At 30.8% G+C, this 15,080-nt stretch overlaps 1 long non-coding RNA gene across 1 annotated transcript; it reads right to left on the reverse strand.

The window, feature by feature from the left end:
• Nucleotides 1–5,920: 5,920 nt before the first annotated feature.
• LOC134718913 (uncharacterized) lies at nt 5,921–9,318 on the reverse strand. The gene is made up of 3 exons (XR_010107472.1): nt 8,437–9,318; nt 6,897–7,005; nt 5,921–6,414 (listed from the first exon to the last, which is right to left on the reverse strand). It is a non-coding gene; the product is annotated as an uncharacterized LOC134718913 (long non-coding RNA).
• Nucleotides 9,319–15,080: the final 5,762 nt, after the last annotated feature.

The raw sequence follows: 15,080 nt of genomic DNA on the forward strand, positions 1-15,080 counted from the left end.
ATGTCTGTGTCATTTTGGTCTTTTGTGGATAGTTGTCTCATTGGCAGTCATACCACATTTTCTTTTTTATATAAGTACATGAACATGACAAAATTTAAATTCAGTTTTGTTCTTTTATTTATTGCATAGTATTTTATCAATATATTTGTGGAAAAAACTGTCACATTTGTCAACAATTGAAGCATAAAAATCCTCATCAAAGTAAATTCTTTCACAAATGAAAGATTTGTTAGTGTAAAAAATAAAGTCACACCATTTTATATTGCACACTCCCATTTGTCCCTGAATCTGTGTGTACCATGGCGAACTTTGTTTGAGGCATACATTTTGATTTTCATCGAAACATAGGTGATATTTTTTGTCAGTATGTCTGCATATTTCTTGTGGAGTTGAATCTTTAAAAGAAAAGCCACATTTGATTTCAATCAAACCTTTTCCACAACCTTTACAATTAATTATTCCATCAGGTGATGCTCCTAAAAATGGATGAGCTTTAGATACATGAAGACCACATAAAGATATTTTAGCACATTTATGTTTTTTTTTATAATTCTGAAAGTATAAATGTCTAGCAATTGGTTCATTGATTATTCCATTTTCCATTGCAGGTGTGTTAATTTTGTTGTTTTGCTGTAAAATATTTCTTAAAATGTAATTATCTTTCTCATCTCCAAATTTAAAATGTACAACAGAATGAAATAAAGATGCTGTAATTCTTCCAACTCTGTAAAAAAACCACTCTGGAGTTTCAGCTTGCCCACTTGTTCTTGCTTGAATTTGGTGTATTATGTCATCATCATGATACAATTTAATAAAGTGTAAAAAATTACTACCATTATCTTTGCTTTTATCAGCTAATTGTTTCATGGACATAGGGGTTTCTACTTCACCGTCACTTTCGTCACTGGAATTTTCCAATATATGTGAAAAAACAGATTTATTTATTTTACACAAATTAAAAACACGCTTTTCTATCTCGTGTCCTGAAAGTTTTAATCCTTTTGAAGGAGTATAATGAGAAGAATGCGGTTCTACTGGCAAAGAAGATGAAGGGTTATTTCTTATATCGATTTTATTAATTGTCAGTGGTTCTGATAATTTTCTTGCTCTATCCCAAGTACACGGCACATCAGTACCAACTTCTGTATTTCTGTCTCTGTGTCTACTTGAAAAGTTTTCTAATGAGAACAGGAGGGCTGTAATATGCTTGCAGGTACCATTATCACTGAAAAAAAAATACACTACATGTACATTTACAATATAACATGTAGGATTATAACAACTGTAAATTCATAAATTATTGGGTGCATTTATTATTGCCATTGTGTAATTGAAGACTGAAATTGGATTCAAAAGTTTTGCCATATAGAGAAAAACCCTGTTAAATTCATATAAAAAAATACAAGTAAAAATTAATGCAATTATATGTCATGCTGTATTTTTGCAATAGAACAACACAATACATGTAGGAACTAAATTTATAGTATTCTATATTTCAAAAAAAGCTGCAAATCTTTTCATTTCACATACTATATGATAAGTTATTGTTAGTGTTTGAAAATATTTTGATAATTCTGTGTCAATTAATTACCCTAACCCAGATACAAATTAAATACTTGTTTACATATTAAACAATACATTGTATATTTATCAAGTCAGATTTATAGTATCAAAATTTTCTAGTCAATCAACATCTTTATAAGACATGTTTATTCCTGCAAACTTGATTTGCAATTTTGTAGGATTTTCTGTCCTTATTATTCATAAAAAAATCAATATTATTTATATACAATATCGGTTTTTCGTTTTTCGAATGCTTTAAAAAAAACACACACTGTCATACTTTTTTTTAATTTCATAAAACTGGTTACAAAGATCTGATTTAAAAGTTTAATATGATTTATGAAAATGATCTATTGATCATGAAATGTGGTGTTCACTTTATTAATTATAGGTTATAGGTATTTATGAAGAAATTAAGGTATTACACCAGTCACTAGACATTTATAAACCAGGAGGAAGTCTTGTTGATAGAAAGCAATTTCTCAATTTGAATGGAGGGTCCGCATGGGATAGAAATTTTAAAAATTCCGGATACAGTCATCTTCCAAGAACACATTTTAATCACACTGGCATGATCCAACCAGTAATTTTGGCAGAGATGATGGATAGAGATGACTGGGAAGGTCTCAATGATAGGTATTTATTTTTTTTTAATTAAATTTGTACATGAAAATTTCACCAAATATCAAATAAATATTAATGAAATGCACCTATGTTGAATTTAACAATAGTTATTATACTACCATTCGTTGCATGCATTTCAAGTGGTTTCATTAAGCTACTAAATATAATAGTACATGTGCATGTACATGTATTTGCTTACCTGAGTTATCGTTATAATACAAATAGACGAAAACAGAAATTGAAATTAGAATCGGCGTATATGAAAGAACCCAAATCCGTCGCAAATGAAAGATTGAAAATTTATAAAATCACCGAATGTCATACGCCCACACACTTTCATTATATCACAATATATTTGTTAAGGGTTTATAATAATTCACTAAATATACCTACTATTTAAATACAGTTACACACATTTGTCATATGAAAACTTGATTTGCTTAACTGTAAGGTTCAAAAAGTTTCACATTCTAATTGGTAGCTATATATATATATCAAACTGACGAGGAAAGGTAACACCCGGCCAAAGAAAGCTTGATTTTTGTCAAGCCTATTTGGTCGTGTGGTCTAGCGTGCCATGCATAGTGCAAGGCGATTTGGTGCCACGATGTCTCAGTAGCATGTGTTCGAATCCTGGCGAGGGAAGAACATAAATTTGCGAAAGCAAATTTACAGATCTAACATTGTTGGGCTGTTATTTAGAGTAATTATATTAAGAGGCAATGCCAGAGAAAACCCAGGCAGGACTGTTCAACTAAAAAAAAAAAATTTGGTCAAACTTATATTTTTCCCTTTCAGTTTAACATACTGACTGGGAATATATAAATTTTTTTCATTTTTTTGTGAATTTGACATTTTTTTTAATAAAATTCAATATAAGGGCTCAAACCGCTATTTTCCATTGAAATGTATGGGGAAAAAGCCAGTTTCTTACTGTTTTCAATTATCTGTCATCAGAGAAAAACAATACTTATGACAAAACTACCTATATGGAAGTCTTGTACTATGTTGGTGTAAAAAATAATGAAAATAAAATTTTTGGTATCTTTTTGATTTTTTTCAAAAAATAAGGTAAAAAAATGCTAAAATAAGGAAAATTGAGAAAATTGAGAAATGCCAGTTTCTTACCGTTTTCAATGAACCATCATTGGAGAAAAACAGCCCTTATGACTAAACTACCTATATGGAAGTTTAGAACTATGTTGGTGTAAAAAATAATGGAAATAAAATTTTTGGTATCTTTTTGATTTTTTTCAAAAAATAAGGTAAAAAAGTGCTAAAATAAGGAAAATTGAGAAATGCCAGTTTCTAACCGTTTTCAATGATCAATCATTTGAGAAAAACAGCCTTAATGACTTAACTACCTGTATGGAAGTCTTGTACTATGTTGGTGTAAAAAATAATGAGAATAAAATTTTTGGTATCTTTTTGATTTTTTTCAAGAAATAAGGTAAAAAAAATGCTAAAATAGGGAAAATTGAGAAAATTTGAGAAAAGCCATTTTCTGACCGTTTTCAATTATCCATCACCAGAGGAAAACAACACTAATGAATAAACTACCTATATGCAAGTCTAGTACTATAATGGTGTGAAAAATGATGAAAACGAAATTTTTGGTATCTTTTTGATTTAAAAAAAAAAGGTAAAACAATGCTAAAATAAGAAAAATTGGGAAAATTTAAGAAAAGCCAGTTTCTAACCGTTTTCAATTATCCATCACCAGAGGAAAACAACATTTATGACTTACTACTGATATGGAAGTCTAGTACTATGTTGGTTTAAAACAAGAATGTGTCCAGAGTACACGGATGCCCGACTCGCACTATCATTTTCTATGTTTAGTGGACCGTGAAATCGGAATAAATTCTCTAATTCGGCATTAATATTATAATGATGTTATCAGAGGGAACATGTACACTAAGTTTCAAGTTGATTAAACTTCTACTTTATCAATAACTACCTTGACCAAAAACTTTAACCTGAAATTTGCACTATCATTTTCTATGTTCAGTGAACCGTAAAATTGGGGTCAAAACTCTAATTTGGCATTTAAATTAGAAAAAACATATCATAGGGCACATGTTAGTAAGTTTCAAGTTGATTGGACTTCATCTTCATCAAAAACTACCTTGACCAAAAACTTTAACCTGAAGGGGGACAGGCGGACGGACGGACAGACGAATGGAGGCACTATCGTAGGTGTGGCATAAAAATAATGAAAGTACAATTTTTGGTATCTTTTTTACTCTTTTTAAAACAATTCAGTAAAAAAATGCAAAAAATAAGGAAAATTGTAATATTGAGAAAATTATGCTTTGGCAAACCAAAATGGTATGTAACATGGATTAAGTGGCAAAATACCATACACTTTTGCATCTTTATTGTATTCATCATGTTTAAGTGAGTTTTTGATGAAAAAAAATAAAGAAAAAAAGTTGTAGTCTTGTCGCCACTTTGTTCCTTCGGTTGCCATAGCAAGCATAAAATGTACACTATTCATTTCCTGTAGGCCTTTTTTGTACAAATTTTCACCATGAAAGTACTTAGTTGGAAGATGCAAGAAAATTTTCACTGAATTGGCATCTAGATCATAAGTCAATGCCACAGATACCTATAATACAATTTTTTGCTGTACTTTGACCTTTGACCTCAAAGTTAAAAGATGACTTTTGTTTACAATTTTGTGTCGGGAGCATTATCTGTTTGCCCTTTGACAAATCTTTCCATATTTGGCACATGTGTGCAGCACCTCAAGACAATCTGTTGTGTTCCAAGGACCATCATCCCCAAATTTATCCAAACCTTCCTTTAGGGGAATTGAACCTTATAACAAAATTTCATAGATATCCATTAATTTAAACTGAAGGTATTGTCCAGAAATCAATGTGTCTTCAGACAACAACAATGACAACATCATACCATTATACATTCCCAAAAATTGTTTGCGGTCGAACAATAAATGATTAGATCCTCATTTCTCAACCTGATATATTCTGAACTCCCAACTGGCATGACCATCATAAGCATGCTCTTTGTTTTTGCAAAATCAAATATGATTATGCAGAGTGGTTTAATTCTTTATTGAAGGCTGTACCTATTACTATAAACTTTTACATTGTATGGTCTCTTAATGGAGAGTTGTCTGATTACAATTATGCAGAGGCGGATTTAGGGGGGGCAGGGGGGGGGGGTCATATAGGGAATCACTGAAGCATGACTGGAGGGGGCCCCTTAGGTCAGTCAGTGGGCCCCCTCTTATGAAAATTTCTGGATCCGCCACTGTTATACTACATCTTCTGATTTTTATTGTGTTCCATGGAAGTTTCTTCAAAACCTTTGGAAATAGAAGCACCCTTTATCTTCATCACTTGGTTTGTATAAAAGTCAGAATATGACAACAGAGAATTATTTCCATACATCACAATGAGTATGGCCTAAAGAAAACTGTGATAGGTACATGTAGCCTTGAAATTGGCAATCATATCAAACCTCCTTTGTTTATAAGACGGATAACTTGGCCTGATTAAATGTGACATATACTTAGCAACAGTGTTAACATAACAATTAGTTTATTCTGTTTAGTAATTCAATCCATAAATTTTGATCAAGATTCAAATGCATGTACTGCACAAAACAAAAAATAACAAGGGCATACTACATTGATACTTATATTAAAGTTGGTTTTTTTTGTACATATTTCTAAATACATGTAGCACAAAAATGTTAAAACAATTATTTTAAAAAAAATACAATTTTTGACTTTTCATTCCCTTTTCACAGATTTGTTTTAATATAAATTGATCCCATTTTCTGTTACTCTGTAATAATTTGGAACTTATTTTATCAACACATATATATACATCTTTTTAGAAATTCATATACACCCTTGCATAACATAAATGACATGTATAAATATTTGCCTATATAAACACATGAAACATGATAAATATCTAAATAGTTTCAGAAAATTTTGAAATATTCTTTCAGACACCCAGTAATATTTAAAAGATAAAGATTTATAAACAACTAAGTTGATATTCTTAAAATTGTCCTCTATCAAAATTGTCATTTTCAACTTTGAGGTCTCAATTACTAAAGTAACTTCCAAAATATTACCAAAAGTCAAACATATACATAAAAAAACTTAATAGGTATTGAAACGTTCTGTTGTATGAGTCTCCCAAACTGGTTACAGTTTCATGTGTGATTTTCTTTAAGCTCAGTCACCTGAAAACAAATGAAGGAATAGTCAATCTATACATTTATACATCAGTTTTTTGCTTGGAAATGTTTTAAATTAATTGTATTAAATAAGATGAATTTTAATATTATATACATATATTCAAGTACACATATTTGAAGTTTAGTATAATTTTTTAGAAGATTTCACATTCAGGACTTCAAATACATTTGTAGTGAGAGATTAAAACCCTTCTTGCATATCTGGAAAATACACACTTGGTCTCATTAATTTTTATGTGTGTGTCATCTGTGTTTTAATTTGTTCTTAAATTAAGCTGACACTGGTCATATTAAAATGTTTAACAATTCATATGTTATGCATTCTTATTCTGATTTACATTATGTACTGATGTAATGTCTAGTTTATTTACAGGATTTAAGATTTTACATACTTTTTCTCATATGGTACTTTATCAAAATATAGATAAACATGTAAAAAATGTACTTTAAGAGATACTGGTACTCACTTATGAATTTTCATATTAATGCAGTAGGTTAACTTCAAAATCAAGTTGATCCATTTCTCTAATTATAGGCTCCTCTATATGTAAGTCTGTCATCTGATGTATCTTTTATCTGTTTAAAGAAATAACAGATTATAAGGTGATCAATTATTCTTTGAATTGAATTTGGAAAATTGTATTTAAAATCAAATTAGTTATTTTCTTATCTTAAGAACCAGTGGAAATTATATAATGAGCTGTTAGCATCTTACTACATTAAAACATTCAAAGTTACAAGACTTTTTTGTATGATTAATTCTATTTTTAAATGGACAGGTTTAAATAATGTATAAAATGATCTAAATGAACACTTTAAAGCAGAAAGGTAAATTGTGATTAACTTATTACTAAACAACTTTACTTGATATATTTGAGTCAAATAAACCTTATATGTTATGCGCTTCAGGATCACACATGTACATGTACAAATGTATCTAAATTCTAATGACATGAATGACAAGATCTCAAAATGTGCTAATTTTAAAATATTTTTTTCAGTTTTGAACTAAATGTTAAAAGTTTGAAATCCTTGCAATTGTATCATGTATATATCACATGTCTAATTTAGTTTCTAAGGACACGAAGGACAATAAACAACAATTTTATGAAACAAAGGTATTGCCGTCCCAAAAGATCCCATCTAAATAGTGGATTAAGAATCTAATTATCTTAAGATTTGATATACAAGTTTTATTTTTATAAATAAATATATATGTAATCATGATAACCACTTTTCAATATATATGTGTGCCTTTCATATGTCATAAAATATAGGTACACTGTATATGTAGCAATCAAAATTACAGAAAATTTAAATTTGACGTTCCTGATTTTTAACAAATTAAGCTTACTGTTTACATGTATATCTGATATAAACATACATATGACTATCCTGATAACTGTAGGATTGTCTTTACTTTTATAAATTGTGACTTGGATGGAGAGTTGTATCATGATCTATCATTGACACTCATGCCACATCTTTTTATACATTTATCTATTCTACATGTACATTGTTTGTACATGTACATGCAAATGTATTCAGTTGTAGTCGCATTTTGCCTACATGTACATGTACATTCATTTTGGCACATGAACATACCTTACTGACATGTACATATTAATGATAAGCATAATAAATAAGGTGACAGACATGTATGGTCTGTTTTGTATATGGAGGATAGTTGTACATGTGATTTTCTCATTGGCAATCATCATGATCATAACCAAATCTTCTTTTTTTTTGTAACTTTTGAGTCTGATACATGTAGTTTTTTTGGTTTTTTTTAATTTTTAATTACATGTATTATCCTATTCAAATAATGTTTAAACATGATGAATAAAATTGTATAAAATTGCTTTCAGCACAGATCATACATTTGCAGAGAATAATTTCACATTGTAACTAAAAATATGAGGGAATGGGGGGTGTATTAAAATTATTGAACGGGCCACATGATTTATCCGAGAAGTAATTTTAAACTTTCATAATTTAAATTATTACCTGTTCCAACTGGTATAACTGTCGCAAAGAATTCTTTTAAACACTATCACTATCATCTGCTTCAAAGTGATCCGCCTTTCCAGTTTTCAAGATGCACAAAACTATGGCATTTAGATCTTTATAGTTTGCTTTTGGTGTCCATGATATACCATGTACTGTTTTAAGGTGGGAGAAAACTGTATAATTTCCAGCATTTGTCCAGCTGAATCATCAAAAACTACTCACGAATGGCTTTAAATTCCTCATATTCCACATTTCCAGCAAATAATACAATAATTTCAGTCTTATAAATAATCCTCATTCCCGTACAGATATTGTAACTACAAAAATGTACCTCTGTCTGGAAGTGATCACCCGTACATGTATGCAACAATCTCCTGGTGAGGGAAATAAGTTTCCCAACACCACAAAGTTATGTACTTTTCTTAAATCTTATCAAAATGTTCAATTATGTATACAAATATACAACAGAAGTTCATTTTTCTGTCAAAACATTACCAGCTGGTTACAACCTTTATCGGTTTTTAAATTGAAGAGCATCACTTTTGGTATGTCTAAACACCAAAAAGACGAAAACAAACTGCTGTTTCCTGACAGTTTACTGCATTAGAACATTTACATATCAACAGATACCAAAGATGTTATTATCATTTCCTGCTGTATTCATGGTCATCTTTTAGAATATATATCTATTGTTATATTGTAGGCTGTTTTTGTTGAGAAATTAATACCCCTATTTCCCTATATAAGCAGTCAAATTTACTGAAAAATCTAATTCATTTTTTTATACATAATAACCCAATATGACTTTTTAAAATGTCATTTCCCAACAAAACAAGGTGGATACATTACAAAAACACATTTATCTCAAAAAGGCTGTTGAACAAAATTTCCAAGTTCTGCCTGGTTTTCTCTGGCATTGCCTCTTAATGAAATATACATTGCTGCAAGTTTAAGGGACTACCATTTTATTTTGAGGGGGTGGGCTAGGATGAAATGTTTGACCTGCATTTTTTTAGTTGAATTTCGGTCCTGCCTTTTTATTTTTCTCTATATTTGATTCTTTTTTTTTTTTTTTTTTAATTATCATGGGTTATTTACCCAGTTGCTCATTTTGTATTTTTTTAACTCGAAACTCCTGTCATGCCTTTTCTTTTTTACTCAAAATTACTGTCCTGCCTTTTTTTTTAAATTTCATCCTACACGTATACCCCTATAAAAATGGTAGCTCCCTAACTACAAAGACACTGATGATAAATTCTTACTTTTATATCTTTTTTGGAAATATTGCAAAACATACCACATTAATTCACAAGTTTAGTAAAGTCAAAGTGTGATTCCTTTTTGTATATACGACATTGGCACATCACTTATCATGCAAAATATGAATTCTTAGACCATACCATTTTCTGTATGTAATTAAGTAGAAGACTGATTTGATTTTTCTTGCCTATAGAATGCACAAATTTTTATTTCGCTAATCAATGATAACACAGTTTTTTTTTTAATTTGAGAGCAATGCAAAAACAAATTTGATATGTTAAAATAATATTTTATAGGTACCTTATTTCATGCCCAAAAGAGGATACCAGTTCCAGAACTTAAGAAGTAGCATGGACAAGATATTTAAAGTCATTTCAGAAAAACATGAAACTGAAACAGTTTACAGATTTGATGAGGAAGCCAAGTCTGTTTTTAACAACTTCCACGACAATTATTATATAGAAAAGAAAATGCTGTTCTTTCTAAAAGTCTTGGTTACATTATAAGGCTTTCAGGAATCATAACAGATATACAAAATGCTTCAGCTGTAGTTAAAGGTATGATGTATATGTTGTCAATATGGCTTTTCTTTCAACAAGAAGTTAAATAAACATTATTATTTTTTGTTTCATTTATTCAAAATCGAATAATTACACTACATGTATATTTCAACATAATCCGTTATTTTGATGGGCTAACAACAATCTCACATTATTCTTCTTAGCACAATGATATGTAACATCCATGATAGCATGTGCTTACACACAAAAATGTACAGGCAGATATAAGAAATATTTGATAGAAATTGTTTATTCATGATCTTAGCAAAACAAATGTAATTATAAGAATTGGATTACTTAATTTATAGGGTTGTAAAAGCGTTGACCGAAGTACATTTTTAGACTTAAGCGCTTCCGCGCTTCATACAAAATGCAATCTGCATTTGATCAAAATGATGATAGAAAATTTGATTATGTGTCAAATACAGGATATATCACCTGGATGTTCAAGAAATACACATATGAAAGAAAAAAATGCCTTAAATCTACTACAAATTTATACTTTGAAATCTTCTATAACAAGTGAAAATATGAATTATTTTACAGAGGAACTGGACTAAGATGAATATTGATGGGGTTGTTCAGTTTTTTTGATATTTTAACAACTATTTACACCACTGGGTCGATGCCACTGCTGGTGGACGTTTCGTCCCCGAGGGTATCACCAGCCCAGTAGTCAGCACTTCGGTGTTGACAAGAATATCAGTTATATGGTCATTTTTTGTAAATTTTCTGTTTACTAAACTTTGAATTTTTCGAAAACTAAGGATTTTCTTACCCCAGGAGAAAATTACCTTAGCCGTATTTGGCACAACTTTTTGGAATTTTGGATCCTCAATGCTCTTCAACTTTGTATTTATTTGGCTTTTTAACTATTTTGATCTGAGCGTCACTGATGAGTCTTGTGTAGACGAAACGCGCGTCTGGCGTATAAAATTATAATCCTGGTAATTTTGATAACTATTACCACTTTTTGGATAATTCATTCAGATGTTAAAGTATATGAAGCTGCAATGTAACTACCAGTTTCGGTAAAAACAAATGGGAAACTTGGCGATGAAATAGTTGTTAGTTTACTTTTACACAATACACAATGACTACACATGGAGATTTCAAGATTATACATTTAAATCCATCCTTCGAGTTTCCTTGTTCGCGATAAAAAATGTCCCAATGAAAATTCTTTTCTAATAGCTCAGGATAATCATTTTTTTACTATCGTATATAATTTTACACACGTTTTCTCATCAAATAACTGAATATTTACTTCTTTTGCTTTTCTGTCTCCTAATATTACTTTTAAAACCTGATATTCTTTATCTGTTTTACGCAGTCTCTCTATATATTCGCTAACATATTTCCAACGGTTTGGTGTTCCTTCAAAGAAATGGAGAACAGCAAAAATAAAATTTCTAAGCGACGAATATGTCAATATATACTCCATTCTCAATTCTTTTGGTTTTCCTTTTCAAATATAACGCGTCACAGGATCTCTACGTTACATGCGCTAAGACACACACTATTTTTTGGAGCGAAAATTCGCTTTTCCGCAAATTCCTGTTATATCCAACGTCATTCAATTGTTGCGTCAAGAGTTTACTGTCGCAAATTTAAAACATTGAAAGACATACAAAAAGGCCAGCAGTACTTTACGTAAAAGATATAAAGAGGCACAGAAAGTTGATTTCCCTCGAATTGAAGAAACTTCTAACAGCTACATAGACGAACTTATTATGGCACAAGCTTATGCTAATGGTTTTCCACCGGAGTTTTTATATTTTCCAGTTTTAACAACAACTGCCGGTAAGTTAAAGGACATTTTATTTTTACATTTCCTATTTTTTTCAAACAATCGACAATTACTTAATTATAAAAAAAGAACAATTAATACATTATTTATTGTGTCGCATCATAACATTTTCATACCATTCCGCAATTTATTAACGGAAGCTCCTAAAAATGAATGAATTTTTTTTCAGCCGAAAAAGAGTAATCATACAAAACTTTCCCCGATTGTTTTTTTGTTTTGTCTTACAAAAATCAATTGGGTATGGAAAACTTTTCCAATATTATTTTTTTTTCATTTCCTTACCATGTTACTGCAACTTACCATTGATAAAAAAATAAAATTAAAGAATCATATATATTAAGCGGCGGTTTAGTTTAACATTTGTTTCGGTGTCTTGTAGTGTTGGTTATGGATATTTACTAAAGGCACTGGCTACGGTTACTTCCAGAAAGTTACCTTAATTATTTCTTATTGTTACTTCCATGACTTATTGCCAAAGGGATTTCACACGGAATTTCGGATGTAACCTTTAGAGTGTTTTTTCTTTTTCTTCTGCGGTGTAGGATGTTGCGCACAACTGAATGCCAAGAAGCATTCTTCTTCGTTAACGTACTTTTGTTTTATTCTTTTTTATTCTCTAAATTAAGAATAAGAAATTTTTAAAAATATATTAATATATAAAAGAAAAAGAAATACATATAATTTATTTAGGAATTTTATGTTTATCTTTCACACGACAGGTTTTATGGGTTCTAAAAGTGTCATTGAATTTCACGAGGAATGGAAGGAACCCGCCATTATTTGGACATTTATTGTCGCATCCAAGGGTTAAAAAAAATCATTAGCCCTTAAAAGAATCAAGGATGCTGTTACTAGGATACAGGATGCAAAACAAAAACAGTGGTTCATGCAACAAAAAACAAAATCAGAAACACAAAAAGCTCCCTGCAAGTTCCTCCACAGATAATAATTGACGTTTTTTCCATGGAAGAAATGCACAGTGTTCTTTTAAGAAACAATTATCAGGTATGATAAAAAGTCAACTTCTTAATTAACAATACAATTAAATAAAATAAGCCTGATACAACATACTTTTGCTTTATACGCATTCGTGAATTAATTTTGTTTTGTATATTGGATTATTGGATTTGTCAAACTATAATTAATCCAGAAACGACACAACATCGAGATAACAAAGACAACATTTTAATATGGTCCGAGTACACAGTTATTTCGTAGTGCATTTCTTTTAGACAATAAATGAAAATTAAAAAAATCCCACCTGCGCTTTCTCAATGATATTTTTACAGTGTGTTGTACTACTTTTGGGACAGATTATATCAAAATTATAGAAAACTTCATCAGCTCTAACTCAAAATATGGACATTTTTATGTTGAGGGGGTCTTGAAATCTTTTGACAGCTTCCGAAGTGCTAATTTTTGACCTTTTTCAGCTGGACCTGATCACTACTTTACATTAATATTTATGACCCAATTTTTTTACAGTTTTATTTCATCCCCCAACTTGCAATATGAGGTAAAAAACATGGAGAAATAAATTTGGAAGGGGTATAACAAATATTGACAAGTAACACACTGTCCACACTAAGGACTACGTGGACAACGAAAATTAAAGGACGATAACTGTGTACTCGGACCTAATATAACAAACTACAAGTTAGAATAAAATGTACAGACATTTATTTTTTCGTGCAGCACCAAAACAAGTAAAAAAACATAACTATGATTTAATTTTCCTCAAAATGATTCATCATGTTTATTCCTGCAAACTTGATTTGCAATTTTGTAGGATTTTCTGTCCTTATTATTCATAAAAAAATCAATATTATTTATATACAATATCGGTTTTTCGTTTTTCGAATGCTTTAAAAAAAACACACACTGTCATACTTTTTTTTAATTTCATAAAACTGGTTACAAAGATCTGATTTAAAAGTTTAATATGATTTATGAAAATGATCTATTGATCACTCTTTATAAAGAAAATCATGAAATGTGGTGTTCACTTTATTAATTATAGGTTATAGGTATTTATGAAGAAATTAAGGTATTACACCAGTCACTAGACATTTATAAACCAGGAGGAAGTCTTGTTGATAGAAAGCAATTTCTCAATTTGAATGGAGGGTCCGCATGGGATAGAAATTTTAAAAATTCCGGATACAGTCATCTTCCAAGAACACATTTTAATCACACTGGCATGATCCAACCAGTAATTTTGGCAGAGATGATGGATAGAGATGACTGGGAAGGTCTCAATGATAGGTATTTATTTTTTTTTAATTAAATTTGTACATGAAAATTTCACCAAATATCAAATAAATATTAATGAAATGCACCTATGTTGAATCTTGGTCTTCTCCCGATCGGCAGTAAAACGCTTTCCGAACTGGGGCGTCCGTTTGGCTGTGCGGGGTGTATCACGTTCGCAGCCACGTCCGGTGAGAAGGGGGACGTTAAATCCGATGCCTCGTGTAAAGAGACTGTCATGCTCTTTGCACGTTAAGAACCCTTGCAACAACTCTTTGAGGGGTCCGTAAGTGGCCTGTTGCAAGCAAAAATATATTCTCTTTTTCCAGTGGCAGAACTAATTTCCCCGCCCATCATCCTAGATGGCCTCTATTACAACAACCTACCTATTGTAGTTAGTGTGAACTTGTTCTCGTCCTGGGGTCCGTAGGTGGCCGGTTGCAAGGCAAAATTTCTGTCCTTATCCAATAACCCTCATTTTTCAGTGGCAGTCCAAATTTCCCCGACCATCATCCTAGATGGCCTCTATTACAACAACCTACCTATTGTATTTATTGTTAACTTGTTCTCGTCCTGAATATGCATGAAATATTTGCCACTGGACGTTGAGCAACCAACAATCAATCAATGTTCTCGTCCTGAATATGCATGAGATAATTGCCACTGGACGTTAAGCAACAATCAATCAATCAAGCACGAAGGAAACAAGTGTGGAAAACTGATTATAACTGACAGACAGAGTGCAAACCTAAGGTCCCCTT

This window comes from Mytilus trossulus, chromosome 5 (assembly GCF_036588685.1).
Source record: "Mytilus trossulus isolate FHL-02 chromosome 5, PNRI_Mtr1.1.1.hap1, whole genome shotgun sequence".
Taxonomy (NCBI): domain Eukaryota; kingdom Metazoa; phylum Mollusca; class Bivalvia; order Mytilida; family Mytilidae; genus Mytilus; species Mytilus trossulus.